This window comes from Macaca nemestrina, chromosome 4 (assembly GCF_043159975.1).
Source record: "Macaca nemestrina isolate mMacNem1 chromosome 4, mMacNem.hap1, whole genome shotgun sequence".
NCBI classification, from domain to species: Eukaryota; Metazoa; Chordata; class Mammalia; order Primates; family Cercopithecidae; genus Macaca; species Macaca nemestrina.
The window spans coordinates 73,540,965-73,553,321 of NC_092128.1; the positions used below are offsets into that span (position 1 = coordinate 73,540,965).

At 34.7% G+C, this 12,357-nt stretch overlaps 1 protein-coding gene across 1 annotated transcript in view; it reads right to left on the minus strand.

Annotated features, from left to right (window-relative positions):
• Window positions 1-5,424: 5,424 nt before the first annotated feature.
• The window catches only part of LOC105475525 (Bet1 golgi vesicular membrane trafficking protein), a 43,690-nt gene continuing 36,757 nt past the window's right edge, over window positions 5,425-12,357 (minus strand). Inside the window, exons 7-8 of the mRNA XM_071094842.1 lie at window positions 7,186-7,303; window positions 5,425-5,862 (exon numbers count right to left, since the gene is read on the minus strand). The gene's annotated coding sequence lies outside the window, so the exon portion shown is untranslated. The remainder of the gene's footprint in view (window positions 5,863-7,185; window positions 7,304-12,357) is intronic.

Below are 12,357 nucleotides of genomic sequence, written 5' to 3' on the forward strand. Positions count from 1 at the left end.
GAAAATTCCAGGAATTGTTTTAAGCACATGACACTGATAATATGAGACGCAGATTGGAGTATGATGCAGATCAGACACCTAAGCCAAATTATCTTACTCATTTCCCCTTTGACTCCAATTCTGATTTTACTGATTCTATGCTGGTCTAAACTACTGTAGTCTACCACCTGAACCACTGCAGCATCTTCCTAATTGGTTTAGCCATGGCTACTGGGTTCTCTTTCATTTATTCTCTGCAGGGTTGCCAGAGCAGTCATCTCATAATGCAGGTCTGGACCTCGAGGATGAATATGGCTATTTACGTCAGTGTTTTTCGCCTCTCTTCCTGGAATCATCCAAAAGCAACAAAGAGAGATTTAAAACTAATCAAAAAAATAATTAAACTTCATTTTCAGTGAATCTAAAAAAACAGATATGATCCATCAATGCCGAAATATGCGTAAAGGCAAATATGCGTAAGCTATAGCCCTGTTTGCTGCGGAGAGTACAGGAATGGAGTTATAGCTGGAGGGACTGGTTTGACTCAGAGAAATGGAGGAAGTGAGGCTGCACAAAGATTGACATGTGCAAGCAGCAATTTCCTTCTGGAAGCAGCAACAAGAGGGGCCATTATATTTATAAAGTAAATAGTATATTTTATATAGCAAAATATTTTTATATTATATATAAATATATAAAGTATGTTTATAGTAAAGTATATCTTATAAAGTAAGACTGTAATATTTTTCAGCAAACTGCAATAATGAGTGATTGCATTTGTTTTCTGCTGATGTGTAACAGTCTTACCACAAACTTAGTGACTTAAAACAACACATGTTTATTATCTCACAGTTTCTATGGATGAGGAGTCCAGGCACAGCTTATCTGGGTCTTTTGCCACTGGGTCTCACAAAGACTCAGTCAAGGTGTTTCTAGGGCTGCAGGCTTGACTGGCAAACGATCTACTTCTAAACTCACGTGGTTGTTAGTAGAATTTAGTTCCTTGTGCCAGTGAGATTGAGGGCTTGTTTCTTGCTGGCTGTCAGTGGGAGGCTGCCCTCAGCTTATGGTCACATGGCCCTCCCCATATGATGCCTCACATCATGTTTCTACAAAGCCAGCAAAGGAGATGGGTTACAATCTTAAGAAAGGTTACAGTCTTATGAAACATAATCATGTAATCACATATATTCCAATACTTTTGCCATAGTCTCTTGGTTAGAAACAAGTCAAGTTCCCACCTACACCCAAGGGAAGAAATCATATAAGAGCATGAATACCAGGAGGCCAGGATCACTGGGAGGGCCACCTTTAAGCCTGCCATCTATAGTTATTATTTTTTTTAAGAGAATACATAGCATATACAAATATTTTAAAAGTCTATAGAAAAAGGAAGAAAAATAACAATAAAATTTTATAAGAGATTGAGTACCCACTAGAAAATTGTTGCCATAGAATGAATGAAAATTGTGACCAAAAGTTTATAATGAATTGAAAACCTCATTGACACAATCACCTGTATGAAGGAAGACCACAAAGTAGAAATATAAGAAATCAGGGAAGACATAGAAAAAAAAACTGAAATAGATGAAGAGTAAGTTATAGAATTAAAATAAAAGTAAAAAATATAATGAAAGAAAACTAGAATGAGTACAAGGAACACTAGACACTTGATGTAAACATAAGGCATGTGGATAAGGAAATAAAAATAAACACAAAATAAAAATATAGTTTAACAGGATTAAAACAATCTACAGACTCTTAGAACTAACAATTAAATTTAACAAAGTTGCTGGATAAACAGCCAATAGGTAAATTCAATTGTATTTCTATATACCATTAGCTTAAAAATAAAACTTTAAATTTTAAAAAAGGTATCTTAAGACATCAAATAGCTAGGAATACTTGCTACTGAAATGCAATTAATAACTCCACACCAAAAACTATGAAATAGTATAGCAAGTTATTAAAGATAATATAATAAAATGGGAGGTATTCTATCTTTATGGATTTTAAGATTCAATATTGTAAAGGGGTCAAGTCCCCTCAAAATAATTCATAGATTTAATGTTATTTCAATGAAAGCCTTTTGCAGATTATTTTATGGACATTGACATACCGACTCTAAAGTCTACGTGGAGAAGCAAAAGGCCACGAATAGCTAGGATAATTTATTTTTTATTTTTTATTTTTTATTTTTTTTCAGTTGAGTCTCCCTCTATTGCCCAGGCTGGAGTGCAGTGGTGTGATCTCAGCTCACTGCAACCTCTGCCTCCTGGGTTCAAGCGATTCTCATAACTCAGCCTCCTGAGTAGCTGGGATTACAGGCGCCTGCCACCACGCCTGGTTAAGTTTTGTATTTTTAGTACAGACGGGGTTTCACTATATTGGCCAGTCTGGTCTCAAACTCCTGAACTTAGGTGATCCCACCGCCTCAACCTCCCAAGGGATTACAGGCATGAGCCACAGCACCTGGCCTAGGGTAATCTTAAAGAAGAATAAGAAGCTGGAAGATTTGCGTGACCAGATAGGGGAAAAAATGTGTGAGTCAGGGCTTTTACATGCAGTTAAGCTATTCAAGTCTGAAGACTACAGGTATATGTTTTCAACATACAAGAGGAGAGTACAATATTATTAATATGATCTTTTTTAATCTTGTAATTTGATCTCTTTTGCACCAAAGAGTAATAAACATTGAATATATTTGGCTGTATGACTATGCCTAAAACAAATGAAGAAAATAGTAGGACAGAACAAAATAGAAAAGTATGTGTATGTATAATATAAAGTACATTTGCAAACACAAGTATAGTATTTGTGTTTGTATGTATAATTTATATATGTATATATGCATGTGTGTGTTTATATATTATGTATATATATACACTCACACACACACACACGTACACACGTACCTATGTTCTGACAATGTAGGTACTACAGGTGCATGAGGGTATCTGTATTTCCATTTCTTCCACCAATGTCTTTCATTTAGTAGCTGTCTAATTTTGCCAGAAAAATAGGGTTTAAGACATTCTAAGTGATGTTCTAATTTGCATTGCTCTGATGTTAGCACCTCTCCTTAAGCTTGTAAACTTGTGAGATTTCATTTTCAAATACTCAATAGCTATATGGGTTTACTACCATATGGAGAGATTGGGGGACCATCTTGGAGGCTGTCTACCACACTAATAATACAAGAGGATAATACTCCTCTTCACTGAGAAAACACTATTTTTATATATCCATACATACATATATGTGTGTTACATGTGCATCTATATGTTTATAAAATTTCAACTCAATAGGTATCAAATGATGGACCAGTGTTATGAAAGTGTTTGATAAAGTTCTATAAAATTTCAAAGATTTCTGAGAAGTTGTATGCTTTTCATTGGCATGTATTTGTTTTTAGAAATTTGTTAACAATACCATAGTTCGTTAGTTGTGGTGAACGTCTTTTTTCACACCAAATATCACTCTTTAAAGTTAGTATGGTGTTCTATGGGAATGATTCGAGTTCTAGTGAGGGTACTAAGAATTACCTCAGTATTTCTAATCCTATTCAGAAATTGTTCCATACAAATGTAATTTTTCAATGATCAATCTCCTAGTCTTTTTATAGATCAGTTACATGCTACTGAGTTTAAATACAAGTTTTTATAATAAGCTTGACCTATGTACAAAATATGACTCATCATCTATATTCTGGATTTATCTTTACCTCAACAGTAGATTTCTAGTCTTGTCAAAAGATTGTCATTGAAAAGAAATCAGAGGGAAGATAAATGATGTCAAATGGAATATATGAAAATTCAACCATGTTACAAAAAAAAGTCTTTGTTTTAGTGTTTTTCTACATTTACCCATAGTCTGAAACTATATCTGAACCATGCAAACCAACTCTGATGAGCCTGGAAGTCCAGTTTCACAATAAACAAAAATGAAACTAAGTTGAATCTCTTGAAAGCTAATAGAAAACTCTCAAGTAATGTTTAATAATACAAATTGAAAATCACCAGTTACTAAGATAAATTCCTAAGACTTGAGCTTATTTCTTTACACACAGGGTTCAAAGCTTTCATAATTTAATGGTAAGATAAACCTTTATTTAAAAAAAAAAAACACACACAGGATACATTATCTGAAGTTCAAAATACTGAGCTAATAGATTCCCAACAGTTCACAGTACAGAACGTCTAATAAGATTATAAACATCTTGGCTACAATTAAAAGTGGACAGGTTAGACTCTTTAACTATTGGAAACGAAACTTACTTTCAATTCTGTGCATTTATGGAATGTTTGGAAAAAAATCCTCTGCAATTTATTTGATCTAGTATAAACAATAGTTTCAAACTTATTTAAAGTTAACATTGGCCATGACTTCCTCAAGTCCATGTCAAAAATGCTCATTCCCTAACAAGTCAAAAGGCATAGTTATTGCCAACAAAAAGACTAGAGGCAGTTATAGATGTATTTTTTTTTTCTTTTAAGACTAAAACTGAAACTCTGTCTTGTCTACTTTCATTTCGCATTCCACCATAGTTGTAAGTTTTCTGAGGCCTCCCTAGAGGCCTAAACCTGTATAGCCCCAAGAACCATGAGCTGGTTAAACCTCTTTTCTTTATAAATTACCCAGTCTCAGGTATGTCTTTATAGCAGTATGAGAAGAAAACTAATACAGTAGACATTTCCTAAAACTCCTAAAATTTAAAGAGCAGGTCAGGATCATGCATGCCGAATCTAGTAGTCATTTTTTCTTTCATAGCACTTATCATTTGACATACTATGTATTTTATTGGTCTAATTTTTGTTCTCTCCACTCAAAGTCAAGTCCTCACTGAGGGAAGGAACTTAATTGACTACTATATCTGTAGAATTTAGAACAATGATAGCTATGTGGCAGCCAGTTAATAAACATTTGTTGAATGAATAAATAAACTGATCTTTAAGTTGCCTTCAATTTGTTAAAGGTATTTTTGTTAACTTAAGCTCCCGTGTGAATGGACAAGAAAAGGCACCTGAGCCTGGTTGGTTTTAGTAATGACAAATTTCCTTTTGGGTTTCTATTTTATTTGTTTCTGTTGCTCTGTCGAGAATTAGACTTTAAAAAATTTGAAAAAAGGCTTTATATCAAAACATACTTTTTTAAAACAACTTCAAACTCCTGACCGCAGGTAATCCGCCAGCCTCAGCCTCCAACCAACATGGTGAAACCCCGTCTCTACTAAAAATACAAAAATTAGCTGGGCATGATGGTGTGTGCCTGTAGTCACAGCTACTCAGGAATCTGAGCCAGGAGAATCGCTTAAACTCAGGAGGTGGAGGTTGCAGTGAGCCGAGATCGCACCACTGCACTCCAGTCTGGGCGACAGAGCGAGACTCTATCTCAAAACATAAGTAAATAAAAATAAAAATAAATAAATAATACAAAAATACAAACAATTTCAACTTTTACTTTGGACTCAGGGGTTACATGCGCAGATTTGTTACGTGGTTATGTTGCATGATGCTGAGGTTTGGGATATGAATTTCTCACCCAAGTAGTGAGCATAGTACTCAACAGCTAGTTTTTCGACCCATACCTTCCTTCCTCCCTTCCCCCTTCTACAGTGCCTGTTGTTCCAATTTTTTGGCTATGGGCACTCAATGTTAGGTCCCACTTAAAAGTAAGAACATGCAGTATTTGGTTTTCTGTTCCTGCATTAATTCGATTAGGAGTATGACCTCCAGCTGCATGCATGTTGCTGCAAAGGATATGACTTCATTCTTTTTTATGGTGTGTAATATTCCATGGCATATATGTACCACATTTTCTTTATCCAGTCCACCGTTGAAGGGCACCTCAGTTGATTCCATATCCTTGTTATTGTGAATAGCACTGCGATGAACATATGAGTGCATGTAACTTCCAGAATCTTTAAGGAACTTAAATCGATACACAAAAAACAAATAACCCCATTAAAAGGTGGGTAAAGGATGTAAACAGACACTTCTCCAAAGAAGTCATTCAAGCAGCCAACAAACATATCAAAAAAATGCTCATCATCACTAATTACTAGACAAATGCAAAGCAAAACCACAATGAGACACCATGAGATTGCACACCAGTCAAAATGGCTATTATTAAAAAGTCAAAAAATAACAGGTGCTGGCGAGGCTGTAGAGAAAAGAGAACACTTATATACTGTTGGTAGGGATGTAAATTAGTTCCGCCACTATGGAAATCAGTTTGGAGATTTCTCAACTAATTTAAAACAGAACTACCACTCAGCCCAGCAATCTCATTACTGAGTATCTATCCAAAATACATCATTCTACCAAAGAGAATGAGCTTTTTAAAGAGTTTCTCGGCCGGGCGCGGTGGCTCAAGCCTGTAATCCCAGCACTTTGGGAGGCCGAGACGGGTGGATCACGAGGTCAGGAGATCGAGACCATCCTGGCTAACACGGTGAAACCCCATCTCTACTAAAAAATACAAAAAACTAGCCGGGCGAGGTGGCGGGCGCCTGTAGTCCCAGCTACTCAGGAGGCTGAGGCAGGAGAATGGCGTAAACCCGGGAGGTGGAACTTGCAGTGAGCTGAGATCCGGCCACTGCACCCCAGCCTGGGCGACAGAGCAAGACTCCGTCTCAAAAAAAAAAAAAAAAGAGTTTCTCATCTCTCAATCTAACTGGAAATCCTGTTAACATCCAGTGAATACAATAACACATGCCCGAAGCAACACATGTTGGCTGGTTGACTACGAATTACGGTCATTTTTGCTCTGCCTCGTTCATTTCTGGCCTCCAGAAGCCTAAATGTTGATCCATGTACTTTGAGGAATTACAGATTTGAAGATGAAGATTCTGGAAACTTCTGTAGTGTGTGAAGCATAGAAAGAGTGTAGTGCTAATAATTATACTGCTCATTCCAGACTAGTTTCTTGCAGCAAATCAGGATAAGAGTTAGTATTCACCATTTTGTGAATGCTAGTTCCCAAAGATAAAGATTCAAGTGACTTTAACAGTGGCAAAATTGAAAAAAGCTCAAGTCCTATTTCTTCATTTTTATAATGATGTATAATATCATATGTTAATATATAACCTATACAATTTTAATTAATCTATAACTTCATCCATAATAAGGACATGTTTGTATTTATAAGTACAATATCATTGACAGGAATATATAGTGCTAGAAGTGTTGGAAATACAATTCGTACCCAAAGCGAGCTTGAAAACTTCTGAGCCATCACCAACAGATTCTTGAATAGAGTGTGTGTCCTGGGGTCTGTGGAGTCTGGAACTGATTGTCCAACTGGGAGTTCTCTGCATTAATTTCTGTGTAAAATACAGTGTTTATGAAAGTATAATAAAAATATACTAATTTGAAGCTTAAAATATATTATTGAAATTCAGCAGTAACCAAAGCAATTTAGAAATGAAATCAATAAATAACTTTTTCTAAGAGAAGTACTTTATTACCAACATCTAAAATATTTCTGGCGGATAGTGATGAGAAAACATCATAGACCTTTACTTAGTTTTCTTATTGCTTTTAAATTTTTTACAGATGGTGTGTACTCTTAAGTCTGCACCTGGAGTAGCCTGCTACCACTACTCTGACTTCCTAAGCCACCACTGACTAAGTACTCATCTTATGATTAGCAAAAATGAAGTCATTTTTCAAAAGTGAACAGGGTCAAAATAGCCAACAGGGGAATATTAATGGTGGTCACTGAGCTTAAGAAGTCACTTAAGCTACCTGGAATCACTAAAATCACTGATATGATTCTGATATTTACGAAGAATCCACATCTCTCCTATGGAGAATTGATTGATTGGTCCCAAGTAAAAGAAGCAGAGAGAAGGGAATGCTTCTCAACTCTTCATATCATCCCTCTTCTCTTCCAAGAAGTGCTTGCTTTGAGTTTTTATTTATGTTTAAAATTTAAAACAATAAAAGAATATAAACTGAGAGATGCATGTTTTTGTTCTGAAAATGCAAATTTTGGTTCATACATGAAATACATCTAATGAATTTGAACAATATTTAAATAGAATTAAAACCTGGCATGTATATATTGCTTCTATCATAGAGCCTCTCTTTACTTGCAGGGGGCAAATCTTAATTCTTTTCAACAAATGAAGGTCATGCCATTTCCTTTTCTAGTGCTTGTTTTAGAAATAAGCACAAAATGCAATTCTAGCCAATGCCACTCAAAAATCTAATGGAGGTACCGGGAAAAATTCCTCTTTTTTGGGGGCAGCTAGGGGAATAAACTATCTTTTAGTCCTTTAGTTCCTTTTAAGAATGTCATAATTAGTTTGTGCAGACTTCTCGAGGGCACATTAATATGACAGAGTTATCTGGATATCTACCCAAAGGATTGGCAGTTTCGCAATACAGAGGGAAAAAAAGAATTTTTGGTAGCATCCTTGGACCACTGAATCAACCTTTCCTGGGACTTTTCTACCTCTGGACTTTGGGTTATAGCTGGACCATCTGGAGTTGGTTCTTCTGTTTTAGTCTAAAGCATCCCAAATGAGATGTTTCTTATGCTTCTAAATATACTCTTTTTAACCATGTTCCATTTTGGGTGGGCATTGTAAGGGTAATATATACAGACTTACAAAGAATGTTCCTATGAATTAGGAAGCTTTAAGCAATGGAAACTATTTTTCATTCACTGCCATTCCACTATGGTAGCAATTCCTCCTATGGTAATTCCGTTTGTTACTTCTTAGTAATAGGAAGAACCATTCGTACAATTGTGTAAGGTACTTTTAACGAATACATATCTGTATTCTCAAACCATATGGCAACTTCTGGAATGCTTTAGATTTCTATCCCATCTTCATAATCTCTTAAAGAGTCTCTTGTGCCTTACTCAACATTGCAGTAGATATTCATAGACTGGTAACACTTTCTTCTAATTGATCCAATGTGGTTTGGTGGTCACAGTTATTTATAATAGTGGTAGTCTTCATACTACAAGAGTATACCATATTGTATTTAAATACCTCACTATTGAGAAACTCTTAATATAGGGCCATCAACTTTAGCTGTGAAATTCCGGCATCATATGATATTACCGAGATCAATTCTCTTAGGAAGAGATCTAAGAATTAATAAGACTGAAAGGAAACTCTTAGAATATGTAAATGACAGGTTTTTTTGTCTTTATAATTGTTAAGAAACTAAAACTAGATTTTATATCTATTTTGAAAGGCTGAAATGAGTTTTATATTATGAAGTCTATTAACAATTCAAAGTGTCTATTTTAAAATCTTTAACAATTTCTTAAAAAATATCTTGTACTAGAGGACAAAAATGGCTCTGTTATTCATAGATGATTAAGTACTGCATTTCTCACTTCAGTAAAGTAATTCCATATAATTTATTACATAAACCATCAGAATAATAGAATCCAGTTCTATTTGTGACATCTCTGCAGTTATCACAGTGTATTTTGAAAACCCAAAGTAACAATGGGCATTTCCATTGAGTGTGTTTCTTTGCCCATAAAGGAAACAACCAAATTTACTTCTGGCAGAAACTCATTTGACACATTCTAACCAGAATATATTAAATCAATTATTTGTTTCATGTGGGATGTTAAAATGACATCACATTTTATCCTTCCATTTTCTTAACATAATAATGAGCACATTCAATTCACAAACATTTCAATTTGGTTATGAGCTCACTTCCTCCATACTACTCCTACCACCTCTACTTCAAATTTAGCATAATCACTCTCTTGATGATTTATGCAATTTCTAAACATTAGCAAACATAACTAACAAAATATAATTTATTAATAAGTCTTCAATTATTTTTAGAAGGAATTGCAAAAGCGTTGGCATTGTCTTACAGAAATACACCTAATTTTAAAAGTAGATTTTTTTTCTAATTTACCAGACAGGAATATCCAAACACCGAAACGTATAAATATTTCAAAATCACACATACAAAAGTAGTATCTAATTTGTAGTGACTTATCAAGGCAGGGAAGTAGGAATTTAATATTCATTAAGTCATTTGACATTCTTAACAATGTGCAGAAGGTCATGCTTTGTGCAGAGTTCAAAATAGATAACAAATGCCTTCTTCTGTGGGAAAAACATGAGCATCAATGTGTCTAAAGGGCTGTTCAATACATGTTTTGTGTGCACCATTATTTGTATGTTTTATGATAATCCTCAGCATTAGGCCCATTTTATAGATAAAAAGACTGAGCCTCAAATGTAACTTAGCCGAGGACTTATATACCTAGTAAGTTGCAGAACTAGTATGTGCACCCAATTATCTAAGAATCTAAAGCCCACATGCTTTTGTCACACTACACTATCTTTCTTTTGAAATTTATAATCTATTATCAAGGAGGGAGAACTTATATACATATAAAGTTCAAAGAAGCTACATACACTCATACTCATACATACACACACACACACACATATATACATATATATAAAGTTCAAATAAGGTGGAGATGAGTAGAACATAGACAAATGTAATTGAAGAAGTTTTTGATTCTTATGAGTATTATACATGTTTTAGGGGATCTGTGTTTTACAATATCTATGAATTTGACCGTCTTTTCTTCTCACATTCTTCCCCATCCTTTCACCAGTGACTTCACCCTTCTGTGAAGGATGAGAAACAGCTACTTTTCTCTAAGAGCATGATTTATCTAATTGGTGTGATAGCAAAAGAATGAAAACTATTGGCCTGCAATAGGCAGATTAAGATGTGGAATGCTTGTGTCACTGGTTGCCCAACGACTTTGCCCTTGACTGGGTGAAAAGTGAGGAGTGAGAGGGGGAAGAATGAGAGACACATTTTTGTTCTTAGGTCCAAGGAAATGCTCTAATCCAGTTTTAATGAAATTTCTGTTTTTATCACCATCTGACTTTTGAGTTCATTTATCAATTTGTTAATAACACAGACAGGAGAAATATGTGATTTATTTGTAACAGGGTAGTCCAACAATGAACAGCTCTGGGAAGGATCTGGCTTCCCCGGGGAAAGTGTTGCTTCCTTAAAGAACGCTCCCTGTCTAGTGAGTAATTGTAACTTGGTAGTCACTCTCAAACTATCAATTTAACCAGTAAACTCACATTTTTCTACTGTATGCTGGTGGATATGAATGATCGAGAAGGAGACATAGACGCTGGACTTTTCCCCTAGGAGAGGAAGGTTCATTTATGACCTGCTTTATTTTTTAGAAAAGCAGAAGAAACCCAAATTATTATCCATAAGGCATTCACCTGAGCACATGTGGACTTCATGTAAGTGTTTTTGTACTTATTTCAGTTTACAACAGTTAGTGCAATCTCACACGGCATATATTTCTATATTCTTTATTAGTGGCTATTTAAATTGTTCATATGTTTAATTTTTAGTCTCTTCATCCTTGATTCTTCAAGATTCTGGAAATGACAATTTGTTCTATTCTCACCTGGCTTATGATGATTTCAAATGCCCTACTTGGTCTCATTGAACTTAGTTATAAATTTCAACATTGAATTGCAGAAAACAATGTGTATTATTTGAAATCAATATTGGATAAGTCATAATTACCCAAATATGTATTAATTTGATGAATTTCTATATGCCTTTTTTGGTCTTCACAGAGAGAGTATCAATTGCTAAATGTTTTCAGTCAGTGGCTCTTTGTAAATGAAATACCTAAATTCACAATACCTCATACAAAATGTATTACATTAGAGTATTTGCATTAAAGATATTTTACTCTGAAATAAAATTTTGTACAATCTAACATTCATGAAAGAGGGGAATAAGTGGATTTTGCAAAGAATATTCACCAAGACCTTTGTTTAATAGAGGGGAGAAAAAGAAATAATTAAATGCTGGCAGAAAACAGGGTTGCATCTTTGGGAAATGTACCCATTCAGGTAGCCCCTGGAACATTAGGTAAGTATCTCCTCTTGTCTGGGTAGGTGACAGTGTGTGGAGAAGCTAATGAATGCAGGGCCAAATTGCACCTCTCTGTTTGGTGGATTTTTCTCCATCTCTATTAGCTCTTGAGAAGAAAACACTTTTTTTGACCTTTTAAGTAGCTAGACTTCAAAATAATTTAAGAATTTGCATATTTTACACATTTTTTTCCTGAACCCTGAGCACGTATAATGTAAATATATAGTTGTAATTCTTACTCTGTTACCTTGTTCTAAATCATGAAAGTATTAAAGTCAACTCTTTGAGACCAGGCACATCTTACATTGACATCCCAAAAGTGGGAATAGTGTACAATAGTAAATAGTTTAAAAATATTATTTGGATTATAAAATGAATTAATTATATAAAGAGAAAATGTGTTTACAAATGTAATTGGGAATAAATGTGTTAAATATTACATAGAATC